Source organism: Octopus bimaculoides, chromosome 1 (assembly GCF_046866305.1).
Source record: "Octopus bimaculoides isolate indiv1 chromosome 1, ASM4686630v1, whole genome shotgun sequence".
Lineage (NCBI taxonomy): Eukaryota > Metazoa > Mollusca > Cephalopoda > Octopoda > Octopodidae > Octopus > Octopus bimaculoides.
The window spans coordinates 161,470,424-161,490,674 of NC_142928.1; the positions used below are offsets into that span (position 1 = coordinate 161,470,424).

At 36.9% G+C, this 20,251-nt stretch overlaps 1 long non-coding RNA gene across 1 annotated transcript in view; it reads left to right on the top strand.

The window, feature by feature from the left end:
• Positions 1 to 18,705, top strand: part of LOC106884408 (uncharacterized) — an 88,937-nt gene extending 70,232 nt beyond the window's left edge. Inside the window, exon 3 of the long non-coding RNA XR_001411240.3 lies at positions 18,307 to 18,705. This is a non-coding gene — a long non-coding RNA (uncharacterized LOC106884408). The remainder of the gene's footprint in view (positions 1 to 18,306) is intronic.
• Positions 18,706 to 20,251: the final 1,546 nt, after the last annotated feature.

The following is a 20,251-nucleotide window of genomic DNA, read 5'->3' on the forward strand; positions in this document are numbered from 1 at the left end:
TTTTTTTTTAGTTTGTTGGATTCCATTTGAAGTAGATTTAGCGACTATTTCTTACAGGTCGGGCGACAACTTAGAGATTCATTCGTTGACTGATAATAAAAGATATGCTGGTACTTTACTGGAGACAGTTTTAATTGACTCTACTGCTCCTCTGTGCACATGTTAGTTTGTGCAAAAGATAGGCAGATATATTTATCAGCATCTTCATAAATGTAATCATTACAATCATCATCATCATCATCATCATCATTAGCAGCAGCAGCAACAGCAGAGGCGGCGGCAATAGAAGTCACAGCTATAGCAGTGTTAATGGTATGACATCTATGCGCTAGTGAAGTTATTAATCAATTATTGATATCTATGTACAAATGCTATAAAAAAATTTATAAACCAAGAAGATGGAATGAACAGACTTTAATTGTAAAACACAACAATCGTTTCTGTACAGTGTTAGCAGTTGTTAATCACGTGGTTGGGAAGCAAACTACTTACCACGCTGCGCCTGTACATAGACACACAGACATAGACACACACACACACACACACACACACACACACACACACACACACACACATCTTTATTTGTGAATTAAGTCTACCATTGGTTTCATGTTAAAAAGAGTAGGAAAATATCCAAGTAACTTAACAATTTTTATTTATTCACCAATGCGGTGTTGAGCACTCATTTCATCGTTCTACATTTACGTATATATATATGCACACACACACACACACACACACACACACACACACACACACACACATATATATATATATATATATATATATATATATATATATATATATATATATATATATATATATATATATATATGTATGTATGTATGTATGCATGTATATAGGGAGAATGTATATATATATATATATATATATATATATAAAAATTAATATAGACTGGCGTGTACAACGTTTTACCAAAAAAGAACAACTACAGGGGCCGCCAAAAGTAACTATATATTTTTATTTCAACATGATAAATGTAACATAGAAGAAATAGGCTACTACAATACAGAAAGTAACGCAGGGTACACTAAAGTTTGTTGCAACATAAAACGTGATGTTTATTAAAACTCCGTATGCTCTCCGTGGAGCTCAATGCACTTTGCTAATCTTTCAGGGACTGAGCGATATACTTTGGCGCACAGCTCCAACGGCACTTGAGCAACGGCAGCTCGAATTTGTTCCTTAAGTTCAGAAATGTTGCGGGGCTTTGTTGAGTAGACTTTCTCTTTGAGAACGCCCCACAGGAAAAAGTCGGGTGGGGTCAAATCCGGCGAACGAGACGGCCATTCAAGCAGTCCTCCCCTGCCAATCCATCGACAGGGCAGGTTGGCGTCCAGCCAGTCTCACACAAGCGTAGCATAATGGGCCGGTGCCCCGTCCTGCTGAAAGTACAGACCCTCTGCTGCATCCTGCTGTTGTAATAACGGCAAAATCAGCTTCTGTAGCATAGCCTGATAACTTTGTGCTCTTTTGTTAATCGGGTGGACATAATCGATATAACACTCGCGAATGACGAATGACCACTACGATACGATAGTTAGAGTCAACATGAGGATATTATCAAGCCACTCGATATCTCATGCAGATTCAAACGATCGTTAGTAATAAGGCTTAAATAAAGGAATTTAAAATTGTACTTTTGCATCATACATTTAGTAAAATTGAAAGAAGTCTACAGCGAATCCATCAAATTCAATAAAAATAAAATAATACATACACACAGACACATACACACAGACACATACACACAGACACATACACACATACACGCATGCGCACGCACACACACACACGCACACACATATAAATATATGTATCTGCATATACATGAATTTGTTGCTCCAGGTATATTCATACATACATGCATACATATATATATATATATACACACACATATATATATATACATACATACATACATACATACATACACACATTACATACCTACTGACATATATACATATATATATATATATATACGCATATATACATACATGCATATATATACATATACATCTGTGTGTGTGTGTGTGTGTGTGTGTGTGTGTGTGTGTGTGTGTTACACATTTGCGTGTTTCACTTTGCAGCTTCATATTTCTCTCTGAACCCGAATACCACAGCAGGTAAGCCAAGATTGGCACCACAATTCTTTACTCAAACTGTTAGTCTACGCGAGTAAATAGATACGAAAGAGAAGGACGGAGTAAGGCAGCCATTCTGACAAACAGACAGGGACAAAGACATACAGATAATATGCAAAAGATACAGACAAGAATATAAGCAAATAAATAACTTTATATTTATTTTGGAAACATTGCTGTATATTTTTTTTTATATATTTCAATTTTTCGCGCTCTCTCTCTCTCATACTCTTTTCTGTTTATTAGTCCATTCCCCCTCTTTCTCTCTGTCCTCATCTCACTCTCTTCATTGTCTACTTACCTATCTATCTATCTATCTATCTATCTATCTATCTATCTATCTATCTATCTATCTATCTATCTATCTATCTATCTATCTTTATCCCTAGGTATTCGCTTGAGTTGTCTATTACCAAATGCAATTTTTCATTTTAAAAATCAGTCATTTTATGACAATGATATTATTTAAAAAATGTTTTTGTATCGATATCTACTCAAAATCCATTAATGGCTTTTTTACCCCCCTTTCTACTCTGCTTCCAATTGTAAATATGAATGCTGCCTTCATAGAAATAAAATAGTTGTTAGCCTGAACATGTTCGAAATATGCTAGAATAAAAAAAAAAAAGAAAATATATGGAGAGAGAGAGACCCGACGCCGTCACTCAGATATCACAGAATGCATGTATGTCTATTGTTGTGTACAATTGCGTAACGACTGTTGTGAAAAAGCAGAATTTAGGACTTGTGTATCCATAAGAAAAGGGAAACAATGAAATTAGACGTTATACATGTTTGGGTGAGCGTACTTGCATGCTCGATCTTTTCCAACCTCACCTTCCAAGTCCAACCAACATTAATGGCGCCGTGATTTCTCACAAAGAAATTGATCTTCATTTGAAAACTTCTCCATGTTCTTCTTCGATTTAAGTGAAAGCCAGAGGAAGTTCATTAATAGAGAAGATTTGATAGACAGAAACACTGATAAGAGAGGAAATAGATAACTGAATAGATCGCATAAAATCGAGTTAGGTGCACGAACTGACAGATATGAAGACACTAACAAAAGGAACAGCTAACGAGAGAGAGAGAAAGAGAGCGAGTGAGAGAGAGTGGGGGGGAGAGAAAGAGAAAGAAAGAGAGAGGGAGAGAGAGAGAGAGAGAGAGAGAGAGAGAGAGAGAGAGAGAGAGAGAGAGAGAGAGCTGCTAGAACAGAGGCAACCAAGCGCGTCTCCAAATGGAATAATATTGACATAGGAGTACCACTACATGCAGTTGTGGTAAAGTTATTTCTTTGTAACAAACAATAAAGATAACAAAAGGCATGGTAGACTTGATATAACTGCCAGAGTAGGGTTGAGAAGTACAAGAGAGGTTATCTAGCAGAAGAGAGACGAGCCGACTTGGTAGCTCGACCTACTAGAAATAGCAGCAAAATCTCCCTCAAATCTACTGTCTTAGCAAAAAAAGAGAGACGGTGCGGAATGTCACATTCGATAATGTAGTCAGAGATATATATTACGACAAGATTGTCACGGCTGTAATTCCTTTGATCATAGATTTGCCCATCAGGTCTAACCATAACAACTGCAACTACGACCACAACCACTACCATCACCAGCAGAAGCACTGTTTCCAGTACTACCACCTGTAACAAAGACTCAGTCACTGACACTCAGCTGGATAGTGTCTGTTTGCGCATCGGTGTTTCTTTGAGGCTTGACCTCCGGATCTGCGAGTCTCACAAATTCCGCTCCGGATTTACTGTGGAGACCTTCGGCTTCTACTCATTGCCATGTCAGTTATTGCAGACTGCCTTCTACGCCTTACTGATTTCAATCAAATCACAGATCATGGCTTAGACGCTGCAGGTTTCCCTTCTCGGCTCGATCTTGCGGGGTTCGACCGAAGAAGCAGAAAAAGGTCAGACGACAAGACAATTTTCCCGTTCTGCGGTTGTAGGTCCCTCATCTGGGATGCCGCATGCTGCGACCCCTTCTCCAGTGACAATAGGTGGGTTCGGCTGCCAGCCCAGGCTTCGCTACTCGCCAAGCCGAGAAAGGCAAATTGTCAAAGTATTGGCCACTCTCTGACAGATGTGATGGAACCTGTAGCAGTGGAGACCTCTGACGTTCTTGGTCCCCGGACTACATCCCTGCTCACTGCAAGTCCAACCTCTGTGAGTCAGAGTGGCCGTTCCAATACGCCTTCTTCGCCATCCACCGGGGAAACGCTTTTTCCAATTTGTCTGCCAAGACCATTAGGCAGATTGACAAGTTTTATGTCTGTTAAATATAATGTATGTTAGCTCAACATTCCATCCTTACAAGCATATCTAACTACTGACAGCAACAGTAGAAGCAATAGAAGTTCATTGTTGAAGAACACAATTTCTTGATATTAAATTTACCTCCCTTAAAGCTGTCATTCATGAATTCTGTAGAATCTTTAAATTACCAACTCTTCTGTTCACCGTCAAAATGGCTCCTGGAAAGTTTTAGGGTTCATTAATGAGTTTAGGATGCCTAAAAGTGTATGTATGTGCTAAATGAGAGTGCGCGTATATCTTGATATATGCAATCCCTAAATCGAATGACTAATCGATAGACAAAAACTATTTATAGAATGATGACGACGATGACGACGACGACGACAATGATGATGATGTCAATGATGATGACGACGACGGCGATGATGATGATGATGATGATGATGATGGCTGCAGTCCAATGACTGAAACAAAAAAAAAGAAGAAAGCATAATATACTAATAGTGATGATGATGGATCCTCTGTCGGTATCGACGATGAGCATACGTGACACACCATATGACTTAAAACATGCAATGTATATCAAATATGTGTGCGATAGTTATAGTAATGAACATACAGTTGAATATCTGAAGTTTTAAAAGAAGACCTAGAAAACAACTACATGTGGTTCCCTCCGGTTATGGCCGTTAATACAAAGGAGATTACCATCCTTTCACAACACGGAGCAGTATACCATAATTAAACATCCACAGCCGTACAAAGAAAATACTAAGCAATGTTTATTCCGCCGAGGTCGACTTTGCCTTTCATCTTTTTTTAGATCGATAAAATAAGTACCAGTTAAGCACTGGGGTCGATGAAATCGACTAGCCCCCTACCCTGAAATTACTGGCTTTGTGCCAAAATTTGAAACGAATATTCTGACTTCATTTCTAGATGATATTTAGATAGAAATTAAGTTATACGAGTCATTTGTAAACGTCAAAGACAAAGAAATGCATACACTTTCATGGAGAGAACGAATGCTCACACGGATACAAAATGCCTGTTTGTAGTGGAATTTAGATTTTCTCAAACAAAGACAAAATTAGATAAAGGAATCTGCAGAATAAAACAGCACTAATCAATAGCGAGTATTTAATAAGCTTATTGGACAATGATTTCTAATTTAGGCACAAAGCCAGCAATTTTGAGAGGAGGGGTTTGTCGATACTCCGATCCCAGTTCTTGCATGATACTTTATTTCAAAGCCCCCTACTCCATCGGATAGATGAAAGGCCAAATTTATCTCGGCAAGATTAGAACCAAAGACGTAAAGAGCCAGAAAAATATCGCAAGGCATTTTGTCTGATGCTTTAATGATTCTGTCAGCTCGCTATCCTTCAAGTTATAGAACAATGCAAATAGATAGAATGCAATAAGTAGATAAGACATCAGACCTTTTACATTATTTACATACTACAAATATAATGATATAATGTATTATATAAATCAAATGCGCATTAACTATAGAATAGATGAACTTATGTAAAAAAAAGAAAAAAACTCATTAAACATTGCTTAAAATGTGTAACACCAAACCATGAAATAACATGAATGATACCCTACAAAATCAAAATGTAATTTTCTCAGTAACAAACTCAACGTATGTAAACCAGCGAATAAACTACCAAAGTCTACTGCGATCTATAAATTTGATCGCAAATGAGAAAGTTGTTATAGTACCCATACAAAAACGACACTCTCCCATCGACTCAGGTTGCATTTACAATAAGAGGTATTTGTAATGGGCTACACCACAGAGCATAAAAGAAAACAAGATAAGAAAACATTAGTGATCAACATACCTGTGCACTACAGAATTACCTAGAAAAATATACGATTAATGATGGATGATAAACTCATAACACAGCAAAATACTAAAATAAGAATGCAGACAATATACATTTGTTACAAAAGAAAAATGATAATAAATACAAGCAATGAATAGCACCAACTCGTACACCAATCGCAGGCCCTGCCTACTATAAAGAGAAAGTACCACAGACCAACATCAGTTCAACCTAAAGATATGAGAGTTTGGAGACATTGGTGATGGATTCAAGAACTCAGTTATTCCAAAGTGCAAAGAACTCATGCCAACGTACAAGAATCCACAGGCAACATGACCGACAAGAGGAATTACGCAAGATTCCATTAAGTAAGCATCTGGAAATATGCAGCGACGGAAAATTCAAAATTTTTCCCTTTTACAAATGTGCACGGGACAATCCGCAATACCGAAAAGTGTTATACTAATGATCTCTAATGCAAAAACATGAAATTGTAAGAGGCGTGATTGAAGTTACACACTATAAACATGGACATGTTCCCAAACACGCTCGCTCGCACACACACACACACACACACACACACACACACACACACTTCATCAAGGGATTCTCTCTAAAACTGAATGTTTGAAGGTAAAGCGGAGAATTTGCATTTCTTATTCCAAATGTGACTCATCTCTACAAATGTTCAGATATATATATATGTGTAGCATTGGGATGTTCTAGCTTTACGTATATATATATATATATATATATTTATAAATATAATTCAGGGATCAGCAAATATTTGCTTCACCATATACCGAAGTTCAGAAATAGCAGCTAAAAAAGCTGAGAATCCCACAGATAGCATCACTTGTAACTCATGATCCAGAAACGCGTCTACTGTTAAACATCGGAATTGGTTAATTTTCATTGTTTTTTCATCTTGTTTTTGCCTTTGTGAGTTACAAATGATGCTATCTGTGGGATTCTCAGCTTTTTTAGCTGCTATTTCTGAACTTCGGTATATGGTGAAGCAAATATTTGCTGATCCCTTAATTATATTTATAAATATATATGAGCTTTTAAATAAGTTCTCCACCAATAATGGTGCTTTCATACCGATGGGCTTGGTAAAAATTGTTAATTGTTAATTGATTTATTAATTAATAAATTGATAATCCTTTACCCTTTTAATTTGTTGTATATATATATATATATATATATATATATATATTCGAAACGCGGAGTAGATGGAACAGGGACAACTGACGAAGGGATATACTCTTTATGTTGCATGTCTCGTTTCCCTGTTTGTGTTTTTTCGTTGTTCGAAAAAAGTTCGTTTTCTGTTTTCGTTTTTATGTTTTCGTTTCTGATTGTATTTAACGTTTTTCTTGATTTATTATCGGCTGGCGGATATCAGCATGCATTAGCAAATAATTTGCTTACTGAATATATCAACCGAGAACCAAAATCTCTTCTTAGATTCATTAGTTCGCAGTAATTTCGGATGAAACGCAACAAGGTCGAAACACCGGGTGTCCTAAAGTCCCCTACTTTAATGAATCGAGTCTGTTATGACCGCACATTCTTCTGAAAGGAGAAATTATCCTCAATGACGATATCCGAGAGCGATTAGCATATTCATGTTCGAATATGCTGGAACGTATAATGAATGAATTTGTGTCGTTCTGATTCTCGTTGATCACCGTGCATAGGGCGATTTATTTCAATTTTATATTATTATATTATCAGTGGTAGATATAGCTTTGTGTTTACGTACGAGAGTGTGTGTATATATGTATGTGAATGAGAGTAACAGTGAGCTAAAATTCATACTACACAATGAGCTTTGTAATATCTAATGAGAGTGTAATATTTATTCGCATATTATTAGTGGCTCAACTGGGCTATCAACGTCAATGACGGTAGGATGCAGCGCCGGTGGAGAGCAGTGCCGGTGGAGAGCAGTGCCGGAGCAGTGTCAGCTATTAAAAAATTTCATGAGAAAATCTGGAAAAAAAAGGAAAACATATATGCAGTTTTAATGATTTTGAGGATTCTTAGGACTTTGGAGCCTCTTTGACTTGTATAAGTGTCTGCATAAGGAGACGGGTAACGTAATATGTACGCGGAAGCGTTTGAGTAATGTGTCACGACACTGCCGTTTAATATAAATGTATTTGACAGGCGGCGAGCTGGCAGAATCATTAGCACGCCAGCCGGAATGCTTAGCAGTATTTCGGCTGCCATTACGTTCTGAGTTCAAATTCCGCTGAGGTCGACTTTGCCCTTCATCCTTTCGGGGTCGATTAAATAAGTACCAGTTAAGCACTGGGATCGATGTAATCGACTTAATCGCTTTGTCCCCTCTATGTTTAGCCTCCTGTGGGCAATAAAGAAATAAATATATATGTATTTGGGTAGCGGAGAGCAGTGGTAGTTTTGATATTGAGGAACGACGATATTGTTAGTATATTATGCTTTCTTCTTTTTATTTGTTTCAGTCATTGGACTGCGGCCATGCAGAGGCATCGTCTAGAAGGGCTTTGTCGAACCAATCACCGTCAATAATTGTTTTTAAGCCTAACATCTATTCTATTGGTATCTTTTGTCGAACCGCTAGATAACGTAAAGAAAACAATGCCGGTTGTTGAGCGGTTGTGGAGGACAAACACCTACACAAATACTTACACACACACACACAGGGATACATATATATATGATAGGCTTCTTTCAGTTTCCGTCTACCAAATCCACTCACAAGGCTTTGGTCGACCCGGGGCTATAGTGGAAGATATTTGCCTAAGGTACTATGCAGTGGATTGAACTCAGAATCATGTGGTTGGGAGGCAAACTTCTTAACCGTACAGCTACATCTCACGGTTTTAAGCTCGCGTTACATCGAAGTTAACTGCAAATAACCGTATTGTTCTGTATCAAATGCATTCACATCCCTTGGTTGTAATAAATGGTTTGTGTTCAAGCCAAAAGAACGAAATCTATATTTGAGTGGTCTGAGAGAGAGGGAGAGGGAGGGAGAGAGAGGGACAGAGAGAGAGGGGAGACAGAGAGAGAAAAAGAGAGGAGTGGGAGAGAAAACAGTGAGAGAGAAATGTTTAGTTTGGTGGTGTGAATTTAAGAGATAAAAGAACGGAGAAAAGACTGATCGTTTTACATTGTATTTGAAAACGCATATATCTATGCCTGCATGTATGTAATGTAAGTATATATATGTGCTCGTGTATGTGTTTGTGCGTGTGTATGAATGTACGTTTTCTTTTTATTTATTAGAATTCTTCCTAGAGTGGTTGTGCTGTTTTCCAACAAAGAAACAAAAACACCATCGCTGGAATTTGGATAGTAACAATGATAAGTGTTTCATGTTGAACTACAGAACAACCGTGCATATTTTGCAGTTCCACTTACAGATTGTATCTATAAAGGACGTGTTAGCCAGTCTCTTTCTTTGCTTGAAAATTGCAGTTATTTCCAGATTGTCACTTAGATATTTACTAACATAACCAAGAATACCAATAATTATTGGTATAAAAGAGAATTCATAATCAGGGTAGAAAAACTGCAAGTTTCGAAGTAGTTGTCCATAAATATGAATTTTGGACGATTACCTCTATAACTATGTATGTATGTATGTATGTATGTATGTATGTATTTATGTATGTATGTATAAAAAGAATGAGATAAAGAGACCAGTGGCATAAATAAATTCATATTTTATGTAGAATGTCTAACAGGTTTTTCAGGGAAAATTCAATGTATCCCTTCATCGGAGACGGTAATAGTAGAAGTTAAGGATTATTAAATCTGTATGAGTAGATTTGCAGTAAGAAATGAGAGCGATGCGGAGAAGAAGAAACAAAGAAGAAAAAGTACTTGGAGTATAGTTCCATTCCAAAGGTAAATATCCATGTATAGAATCCGTGTGGGTATTTTCTAGTGATAATTATAGTTATAATGGTAGATATATATCATTTCGTATCCAGTTTACTCTGTGCGTTGTTTACTTAAAAGACAGCCCGAAGTGAGTGTATGTATGTATGTATGTATGTATGTATGTATGTATGTATGTATGCATGCATGCATGTACGTACGAGAGAGTATGTACGAGAGAGTGCTGAAGAGTATCCTGGCTTTGGGCAAAAGAAAATACAGCAGGATCAGTTAGTTATGATTTTATTTAACATATTCCCACCTCAGATCCACACACTTATTGCAGCGATCCTTCAGTTTTCCTAATCCCTCTAAAAGAACTCGGTCAGCTAGGCCTTTTGTGATACCCTTAAAGCCAGGAACTTTTCAGCAACCCTTCGTGTGTGTATGTGTTTGTGTGTGTATGTGGAGGGGTGTTCTTCTCTTCCTCTTTTTAATTTAGAGTATGATTTGACCGACAACCTACTTGGCAGCAAGGTTGTGAAAGAAAGTATCTTGTTTTAAAGGTCATCCTTCAAATCTTAAGGCCATGCAGATATCTATATCGTGATCATTTGTAGCTTATGAATTAAGAATCTGTATTCTCTCCCCAAGATCCTAAGTTCAGCCATATTTGATATAGGCGAGTTGGTATGTATTCCGTTCTTCCAATAATAAAAGGTATGAAGCCGAAAGCGTGTCTCGGGTTCTAGATTTGCAAACTCCTTATCAATGGCCCATAAATGTCCTCTTTCTCCGGTATTTTTTCTAATTACATTGGTGCCCAGAGGGCAGCTGATTTCCACTACAGAGCATATTTTTCCTTTGCGGTTCCACAAAGCAATATCTGTGAGTGTATGTATGTATGTATGTATGTATGTATGTACGTACGTATGTATGTATGCATGCATGTATGTATGTGTGTATGTATGCGTGTATACATGTTAGGTCACATTTAATGCTACTGGTAACATGTGACCCATTACAACATGTTGCATGGTCAGGTCTTCGGTGATTAAACCGGCAACCCTACCAAGCTTCCTTGGTAAAGAGGAAGATTTTTTGTTGGGCACTTGCAGAACGAAAATCAAAATCTGTGAAAGGGCTAATAAACTCAGAAGTGTCAACGGCGATTTAACAACTGGGAGTGAGGGAACTCTAATCTTTAAACATTTCTCTCGGCTCTCCTATTCCGAAATAACGCACGCCTCATTGCGAAGCCGAAAATCTTGCTCTTGCTTGACTCTAGACTACTTGGCCCTGAAGGTGGGTGTTTTAATAGTGTTGTCCAAGTTGTTATTGACTAAATTCCAGCACAGAAATTACTGACAGCCACTGTCTTTAGCATCTCGAAGATAATTTGTCAGTGATGGTCATAGTCGTCTACGGGCTGACATCCACCATCTATGCATGTATGTATGTGTGTATGTATGTATGTATATAAGTATGTATGCATGTATCTGTACAAATGTGCATATATGTGTGTACGTCTGTATGTACGTCTGTATGTACGTACTATATATGTATGTAGCTGTATAAATGTGCCTATGTGTGTGCATGTCTGTATGTACATGTGTGTATGTATGTATGTATGTTTGCGTGTGTATTTATGTATATATATGTATGTATGTATGTATGTATGTATGTATGTATGTATGCATGTGTGTGCTTGCACATGCGCATTCGGAAGTTTGAAAGAAGGCAAGGGCAGAGTGAGTCAGTGTGAGTACATGTGTGCGTGTGTAATGTGTCCAGATGTGCTTTTTTTGATGAGATTATGTTTCCATTTATCTTCATTGTATGATTTCCATTTCGTTTGTTGATAAAATATTTTATTATTTGAAGTCTATTAGAAAAAAAATACTAACCAGATGCATAAAGACTAAAGATTACGGTTCCATTCTTCTTTTCTTTAGTTTTATCTCCACGCTTTTCTTTCTGGGTAATCCGTTTCTACATTGATTTGCTATATATGCTTCACAATTTCATTAAGCGTCGCCATCTGAGGGTTATACTTTATACTTTTTATAAAACCTACTGTATTACAAAAATATAGAGTATAGTGAAGATGCATGGCTCAGTGGTTAGAGCGTCGGGCTCACAATCATGAGGTAGTGAGTTCGTTTCCCGAACCGGGTTGTGTGTTGTGTTCTTGAGCAAGACACTTTATTTCACTTTGCTCCAGTTCACTCAGCTGTAGAAATGAGTTGCGACGTCACTGGCGCCAAGCCGTATTGGCCTTTACCTGTCCCTTTGGTAACATTGGTGACGTGGAGAGGAGAGGCCGGTATGCATGGGCGACTGCTAGTCTTCAATAAACAACCTTAACCGGGCTTGTACTTCGGAGAGTAACTTTCTAGGTGCAGTCCCACGGTCATTCATGACCGAAGGGGTCTTTACCCTTTTTACTGTATTACAATTAGGAAGTAGACACCACACCTTCAGAAAGAGCAAAGCAAACTGTTGTTGTTGTAGTAGTAGAAGTAGTAGTAGTAGTAGTAGTAGTAGTAGTAGTAGTAGTAGTAGTAGTAGTAGTAGTATATAATAGATAGATAGATAGATAGATAGATAGATAGATAGATAGATAGATAGATATGCCTATGCATGTTATTTGTTTCAGTCATTGAGTTGCGGCCATGCTGGGGCAATACCTTGAAGAGTTTCATATGGTACTTATTCTAGCGTATTTCTGTTGTGAAGCAGTGGGAGAGGAGAAGTCTCCTGTAAGTAGCAGCTTGCTGTCCAGCCACACGCTCCAAAAGATTCTCCTTTTCTAATGCATCTGGTGTCGCTGTCTTGCCGATCTCACTTCATGAGACCCATCCTAACCAATAGCAGCTCATTTTACAGTATTCCTCCTATTGGTAATCTGAGCTTGAACGAGCTAAGGCTTCTTTTACAAGGCTGCGAAACATTAAGTCGCACGAAGCCGAATCAATCTATTTTTAATAATAATAATAACAATAATAATAATAATAATAATAATAATAATAATAATAATAATAATAACTAGCTGGACCCATGAAAAATTCACGGAAAACATAAAAAAATGTACGTTTTGTGTTCCATTTCTGCCGAGGTCGACTTTGTCTTTCGTCCTTTCGGGGTCGATCGATTAAGTACCAGTTGTGTACTGGGGTCGATCTAATCAACTGGCCCACTCCCCACAAAAAATTCAGGTCTAGAAAAGTATATATAGAAAGTAATGTAACACCAATGGCTATATAATCCAACCAAAATATCTCAGTTACACAAACGTAAGCGGAATTACTATTTAACCTTAAAATACATCATACATATTCAAAGAACCTTCTTGGTTTAGTGGTATGGAATGTTTTTTCTGGTGTTCTTTCATTCTTTTACTTGTTTCAGTCATTTTACGGTGGCCATGCTGGGGCACCATCCTTTAGTCGAAGAAATTGACCCCTGGACTTATCCCCTGTAAGCCTGGTGCTTATTCTATCGGTCTCCTCAGCTGAACAGCTAAATTACAGGGACGCAAACGCACCAACATGGGTTGTCAAGCAACGGTGGTGGTGGGACAAATACACACATACATACATACATACATACATACATACATACATACATATATATATATGCATATATATATACATACACACACACACACACACACACACACACATATATATATATATATATATATATATATATATATATATATGATGGTCGTCCACTCGTGACCAAGGAAGACCATTGCCGACCTTCAGGAACATTGTGCGCTCTAGGACTAACTTATATTCTGCATTTGCGGCTCCGTTGGTGGCTAATGAGCCCTGCTCTTTTTTTTTTTAGTATATATTTAACTTATATACATACATACATACATATATGACGGGCTTGGAGGTAATGGTGATGCTGGCCGGTACGATTTTGTGGATAGCTGGTATGCCGAGAAAAGACAACGTTGTATTCCGAAGCCAACAGATGTTTTTTAGCTGAGGTGTAATTTTATAATGAAAACAAATTCAAAATTTTAATTTTGGAGTAAAACACCACGTTTTTTGGTGTATGGCTGCAGTTAAAATGAGTTAAAACAAATGTTTGTGTGTGTGTGTGTGTGTGTGTGTGTGTGTGTGTGTGTGTGTGTGTGTGTGTGTGTGTGTGTGTGTGTGTGTGGTTGGGCCTTTAATAACAGTTTAAGGTCAGTTGCAGAAAGGAATTCAAAACGGCAACACGCACAATCATACACATACAAACATACACATACATGCACACACATACACAAACACATGCCTAGAGAGAGAGAGGCAGACAGACAGACAGGAAGTGTCAGATAGTCCACAACAAAGTCTTCACCTCTCTCTCACTCTCTCTATCTCTCTCTCTCTCTCTCTCTCTCTCTCTCTATCTATCTATCTATCTATCTATCTTCCTATCTGCCACTGACAGGAATTGTTTTAGTTGTGTCATCAAGCTCTTTCTCTCCCACTCTCTCTCTCTCTCTCTCTCTCTCTCTCTTTCTCTCTCTCTCTTCTCTCTCTCTCTCTTTCTCTCTCTCTCTCTTTCTCTCTCTCTCTCTCTCTTCTCTCTCTCTCTCTTTCTCTCTCAGCTTTTCGTTTGCTATTAAAACAATAAATTCCAAAATGATTCAGTGTTTCAATTGAAAAACATATATAGGTGTATTAGACAGTTTTTTGTTTAGGATACGGTATCCAATATTTGCTGTGGTTGAAAACACAAAACAAACACCACCTTCCTTTGAGTCACCACTCACTCCTCTCCTTCATATATATATATATATGTGTGTGTGTGTGTGTGTGTGTGTGTGTGTGTGTGTGTGTGTGTGTGTGTGTTTCGAGTAGTAGCTGTTATATTCGGTGTGAGGCTGAATCTCTCTGAGAACTACGTTAATGTTATGCATGTCTGTGGAGTACTCAACCATTTGTGAGTTAATTTTATCCTCATGTAGTAATGAAAAGTGAAATTGACATTCAATATTTGCTGTGTGTATGTATATACGGATGAACTTTTCATTGGATTTATGTATCTACTGTCCCTCAGTTTCTCTCTTTCTCTTTCACTTCCTTTGTGTCCCTCTTCTCTCCAGCTTTTGATTTAACAATGTGTATATGTGTCTATGTATCTACTTCTCTTGTGATGAACGCCGTCACCACTCACTGTCTCTTTCACTCTCTCTCTTTCTCTCTCACTTTCTCTCTCTCTCTCTCTCTCTCTCTCTCTCTCTCTTTCTCTCTTACGTCCTCTCTGAAACATTTAAAAAGACAAAACGAACGCCGTCACCACTCACTGTTTCTTTCATTCTCTTTCTTTCTCTCTCTCTTTCTCTCTCTCTTTCTCTCTCTTCTTTTTTCTTTCTTCCTCTCTGAAACATTTAAAAACACAAAACGAACGCCGTCACCACTCACTATTTCTTTCACTCTCTCTTTCTCTCTCACTCTCTCACTCTCCTTTTCTCTCTCTCTCTCCTTTTCTCTCTCTCTCTCTCTCTCTCTCTTGCTCCCTCTCTGTTCTCCTCTCTCTCGCTTTGCCACTTCTTTGAAGTAAGTGTGACACACACAACAGGTACGTGTGCTCGGTAGTGAAGTGAAAGCACGTTATAAAAATAAAACTACTGAACAATAATAATAATAATAATAATAATAATAAACACGCATCAATGGTTACGAAGCTCAGGGCTAAAAGCAGAGAGTGAAGATTTCATATTGACTGCTCAAGATCAAAGCTTATTAACCCGGAACTGCCAAGCCAATGTGATAAAAAAAATGGAGCATCAACTTGAAGAAAACAGTTGTAATGTTTCAACCTGCACGTGGTGCTGTTTGCAACCCCACTAAAATTTTCGTTAATGCTGTTGAGGCTGTTGTCTCTTTCATTTACTTTGGAAGGTCAGTACAAGATTTGGAAATCTGGACACAGAAATACATCTGAGAATTCAAAGAGTAGCACAAGCATTTGGTGGTTCGGAGTCATGCGTTTGGTGCCAACTACATATAAATAACAACATAAAATTGGCTCTTTACAAATCGTTTCTTTTACCATCCCTGTTGTGTTCTTCTGAAACATGGACGCGTTATGAAAGACATTTCAAATTGTTAGAACGATTTCACCAAAAATGTCTTCGCCGCTTTTTAAACATTTAATGGATTATTTTTTACTCCAGACACAGATGTCTTTACGTCTGCAGGCATCACCCCAATTAAATCAATGATTCTGAAAAATCGAATGAGATGGTCTGTCCATATTGTTCGAATGGCAGATGAACGCACAGCCAAACAGCTGTTTTATGGCGAGTTTGCAAAGGGGAAATGCAATCGGTGTAAACCTAAAAAAAGAGGTTTAAGGGCATAAATAAACATATACATACATACATACATACATACATACATACATACATACATACATACATAAAAATTCTGTAAAACTTTCCAGAAGTGGATCTATTTCAAAACGGGGGCACCAGTTTTCATTTATGTTTTATGTAGTGTTTTTGGTACCGAAAGACTTTCAAACTTCGTATACTTATCTATTTTGTGTTATAGAACAGAAAAAAATGTTTGTATTCGAATTTATTTCATGTAAAAAATTGTCTTATTTCGATAATTTCTACTAATCATTGACGTCTATTCAGTTGAAAACAGTTAGCGCTGTGACGGTGTATATCGTATTAATCCCCTAACCCTAACCCTAACTAGACTGTTAACCCTAACCCTAACCCTAAAACTAACCCTAAAACTAACCCTAAAACTAACCCTAACTCTAGAATCCGAACTCTAAAATTGTTACACACATAGATACGCACAGCGTAATTTATTATATAAACAATATATGCGTATAAATTACGATTAAACCGGATGAAATATGTCACAGGGAATAACATTTTTATGACCGCCCAGCAGTAACTCTATTCAGCTGAATAGACGTCAGTGATTGGTTGAAATTACAGAAATACGACAACTTTAACATGGAATAACTTGCGATGTACGTTTTTTTGTTAAGAAGACTAAGAGTAAAAGATGTTTTATATGACACATTCTACCAGTGTCCCAAGTTTCAAAGTGTTTCGTTAGTGTTTCGTTAAGAAAATACTGGTGCCCCCGTTTTGAAATAGATCCCCAGAAGTTTATCATTTAAATATATATGAGCATGATTAGATGTGCAACTAAATGCATTCTCATACATACATAAAACAAAACATACAAATCTGCATATATACATTCATACATACATACAAAATTACCCTATTGTTTCTGTTGAAATTCCAATGAAGGAGTCTTGGATTTTGGTTAGAAACCGGCTCTTTCTCTATTGGCAAGAAATCTTGAAATAAAACTGAACAATGACATACATACATACATACATACATACCTACATACAACATGCATATAAACACACGCACTTGCATAAATATATACACACATATGTATTATATATATATGTATACGGTGTATACGAAGAGTATGTCTGTGTGTGTATATAATTTCATTCATTTTCCACTAATGTCTGCCATTGGATTGGAATTATGCTGGGACATCATGTTTATGCTTTTAAAATCTTTACCTGGCCTCAGTACTGAAACCTGATATTAATAATCGTATGAGACTAGTGTATGTTGCTTCTAGGAGTATGTATATGTCTATCTGTAAGCATGTGTGTGTGTGTGTGTGTGTGTGTGTGTTTATATTAGCATGGTCATTGACAAACTATTTTAATTATTTTGTTTTTATATTATTCTCTTAACTATCCTTAATTGCTTGTTCCAGCTTCTGAAGATAATCAATTCACTTTTGCTTGTTAAATTTTGACACTCATGTAAACCACTTTGATATTTTTTCTTAATATTTGGATTTCTTTTTTTCTTTTTCTTTTTTTTTTGTGTATTTTTACTGTTAATTTGAACGCGTTAATATTTAGTGTGTTATAGCTTCTGTTTACATACATACATACATACATACATACATACATACATACATAAATGTGTGCATATGTGTGTATATGTGTGTGTGTAGAGAGAGATACACACGCACACACACATACACACACACACACACACACACACACACAAACACACACACACACATACACACACACACACATATGGAACACATAGTAAGACTGACCTCGTATTTCAATTATCAAGGTTACAAAAAGTATATACAGCAGTATAAAAACAAGGAGAGGAATGGAGCAAGTAAGAAAAAGAGGAGTGCTAGATAAGCAACCCACACTACAACCTGCCAAGTTATAGGAATTTGACCAAAAGAAGAAAATGTAAGCGAACACGTGTTATTTCAAATGCAAACAGGATTTATTATTTTCTTAAATGGTTTGTATAGAAAAGATATATCGAAATTTGATGTTTTTCACCGTACAGCTTAAGAGATAATTAAGATTCGATCCTGCGGCACACACACACACACACACACACACACACACACACAATCATATGTGTACATTTGTATATATGTATATGTGTATGTGTGCATATGCAACAGAGACTTCCTCGCTTTTACTTCATTTCTCACCAATTCCAATAAAGTATTCCGTATTTGCTTCCGTTTCTGGCCGTCTTCAGTGTAGATTATGTGTATTAAATATTGTTGTTAATTATTAACAAGTTTTAGGAAGTTTCAATATGAAATTCTTTTAAAAAGCACGATAAAAAAATATTACAATGTTTGGTAAAAAAATAGTGTTAAAGAGAAAATTTTAAGGAAGAAAGAAAAAAAGAAAGAAGGAAGGAATGAAGGAAGGAAGGAAAAAAGGAAGGAAGGAAGGAAGGAAGGAAGGAAGATTGGTTTACGTCGATGCACAAAACTAGGAATTTCTCTTGAGATTACACTGTGTAACACGATTTTTGTCCTTGGGTAGCAGCCGTTATTTCCTATTTGCTTACCCCTAGAAAGTATGAAAAATGGCTAATATTTCCCTCAAACTTTGCTTTTGTTACATTTATTCAAACCTCAAAGAATCCCACTCGACACATGGCTATGATGCTTCCCCACTACTCCTGCTCATAGTCAGAAATGCACATATTTTCAACTACTAAGGGGCATGCTCAAGTGGTTAAGGTCAAGCAATTGACAAAGAAGTCTGTTGTATTGAGCAGAATATTTCTGCTTCAGCAACTGAGCGCTGAATCTGTCTGAATGTAATGTAAAATAGGTTAGTTTCAAAACATTGATGTCCAGGTCACAAAAAACAAATTTGAAAGGAATAATAGTTATTTCCTTTGATTTCTAGAGAGAAGCAAATAAGAAATAACACTTTCTGACCAAAAATAAAAACAAAAAATGATAAGAATTTTGTTATACAGTATTATTGAACACAATGGCTTGGCTTCAAATCAACAAAATGAATTTGTCGAAATTGAGGTACACGTGTTTTTTATGATGAGAGTAGAAAATATTAAACAATTTGATTTTTCTGTTGAACGGTAGGATTCTTTAAATCGAGTATTTACCCAGTCTCATTGAACACGTGTAAGTGTATAATATCTTAAAGACCACAATCGCTCTCACTTCCAACATCTCGAAGTTATAATAAAGGCTTTAATAAAAATCTAACTTCTTAATTATAATGAGCAAAACTTACCAGCGACACTACAACTCCGTTACTCGCGGTCAATTCACGACTAAACTTCTCAAAGCCGCCACAGTTGATAGGCCTAGTGATTTCTAACAAATCTCTTGGTGGTTTCAGAAATATAAACATTGCAAAAACTATATTCCATAAACTGTTTTGTTTTCCTTGTAGAATCAGACAATTCTCCAACTTCTCTTAATAGCTCACTCTCAAAAATGCTGAAGTGAAGTGCAACCCAGATTAAAGCATTGCTCTCATATCTGGGACAATGCTACAAGTACATACATAGCCGAAACAGCATTCCTTGCGACCACAGGTTTACAGACGCACTGTTCACATTTTATTTATTTATATTTTGCCTTTGTTTCATTTATTGCTACAATAGCTTCCAATTTTGTATGATAGTCTGCTATACATCACCTCTATCCTGACTTACACAATTCACCCATGTCTCATCTTCCTTACGATCCCTCATCCAAAAATTATTACTAAACATTTTG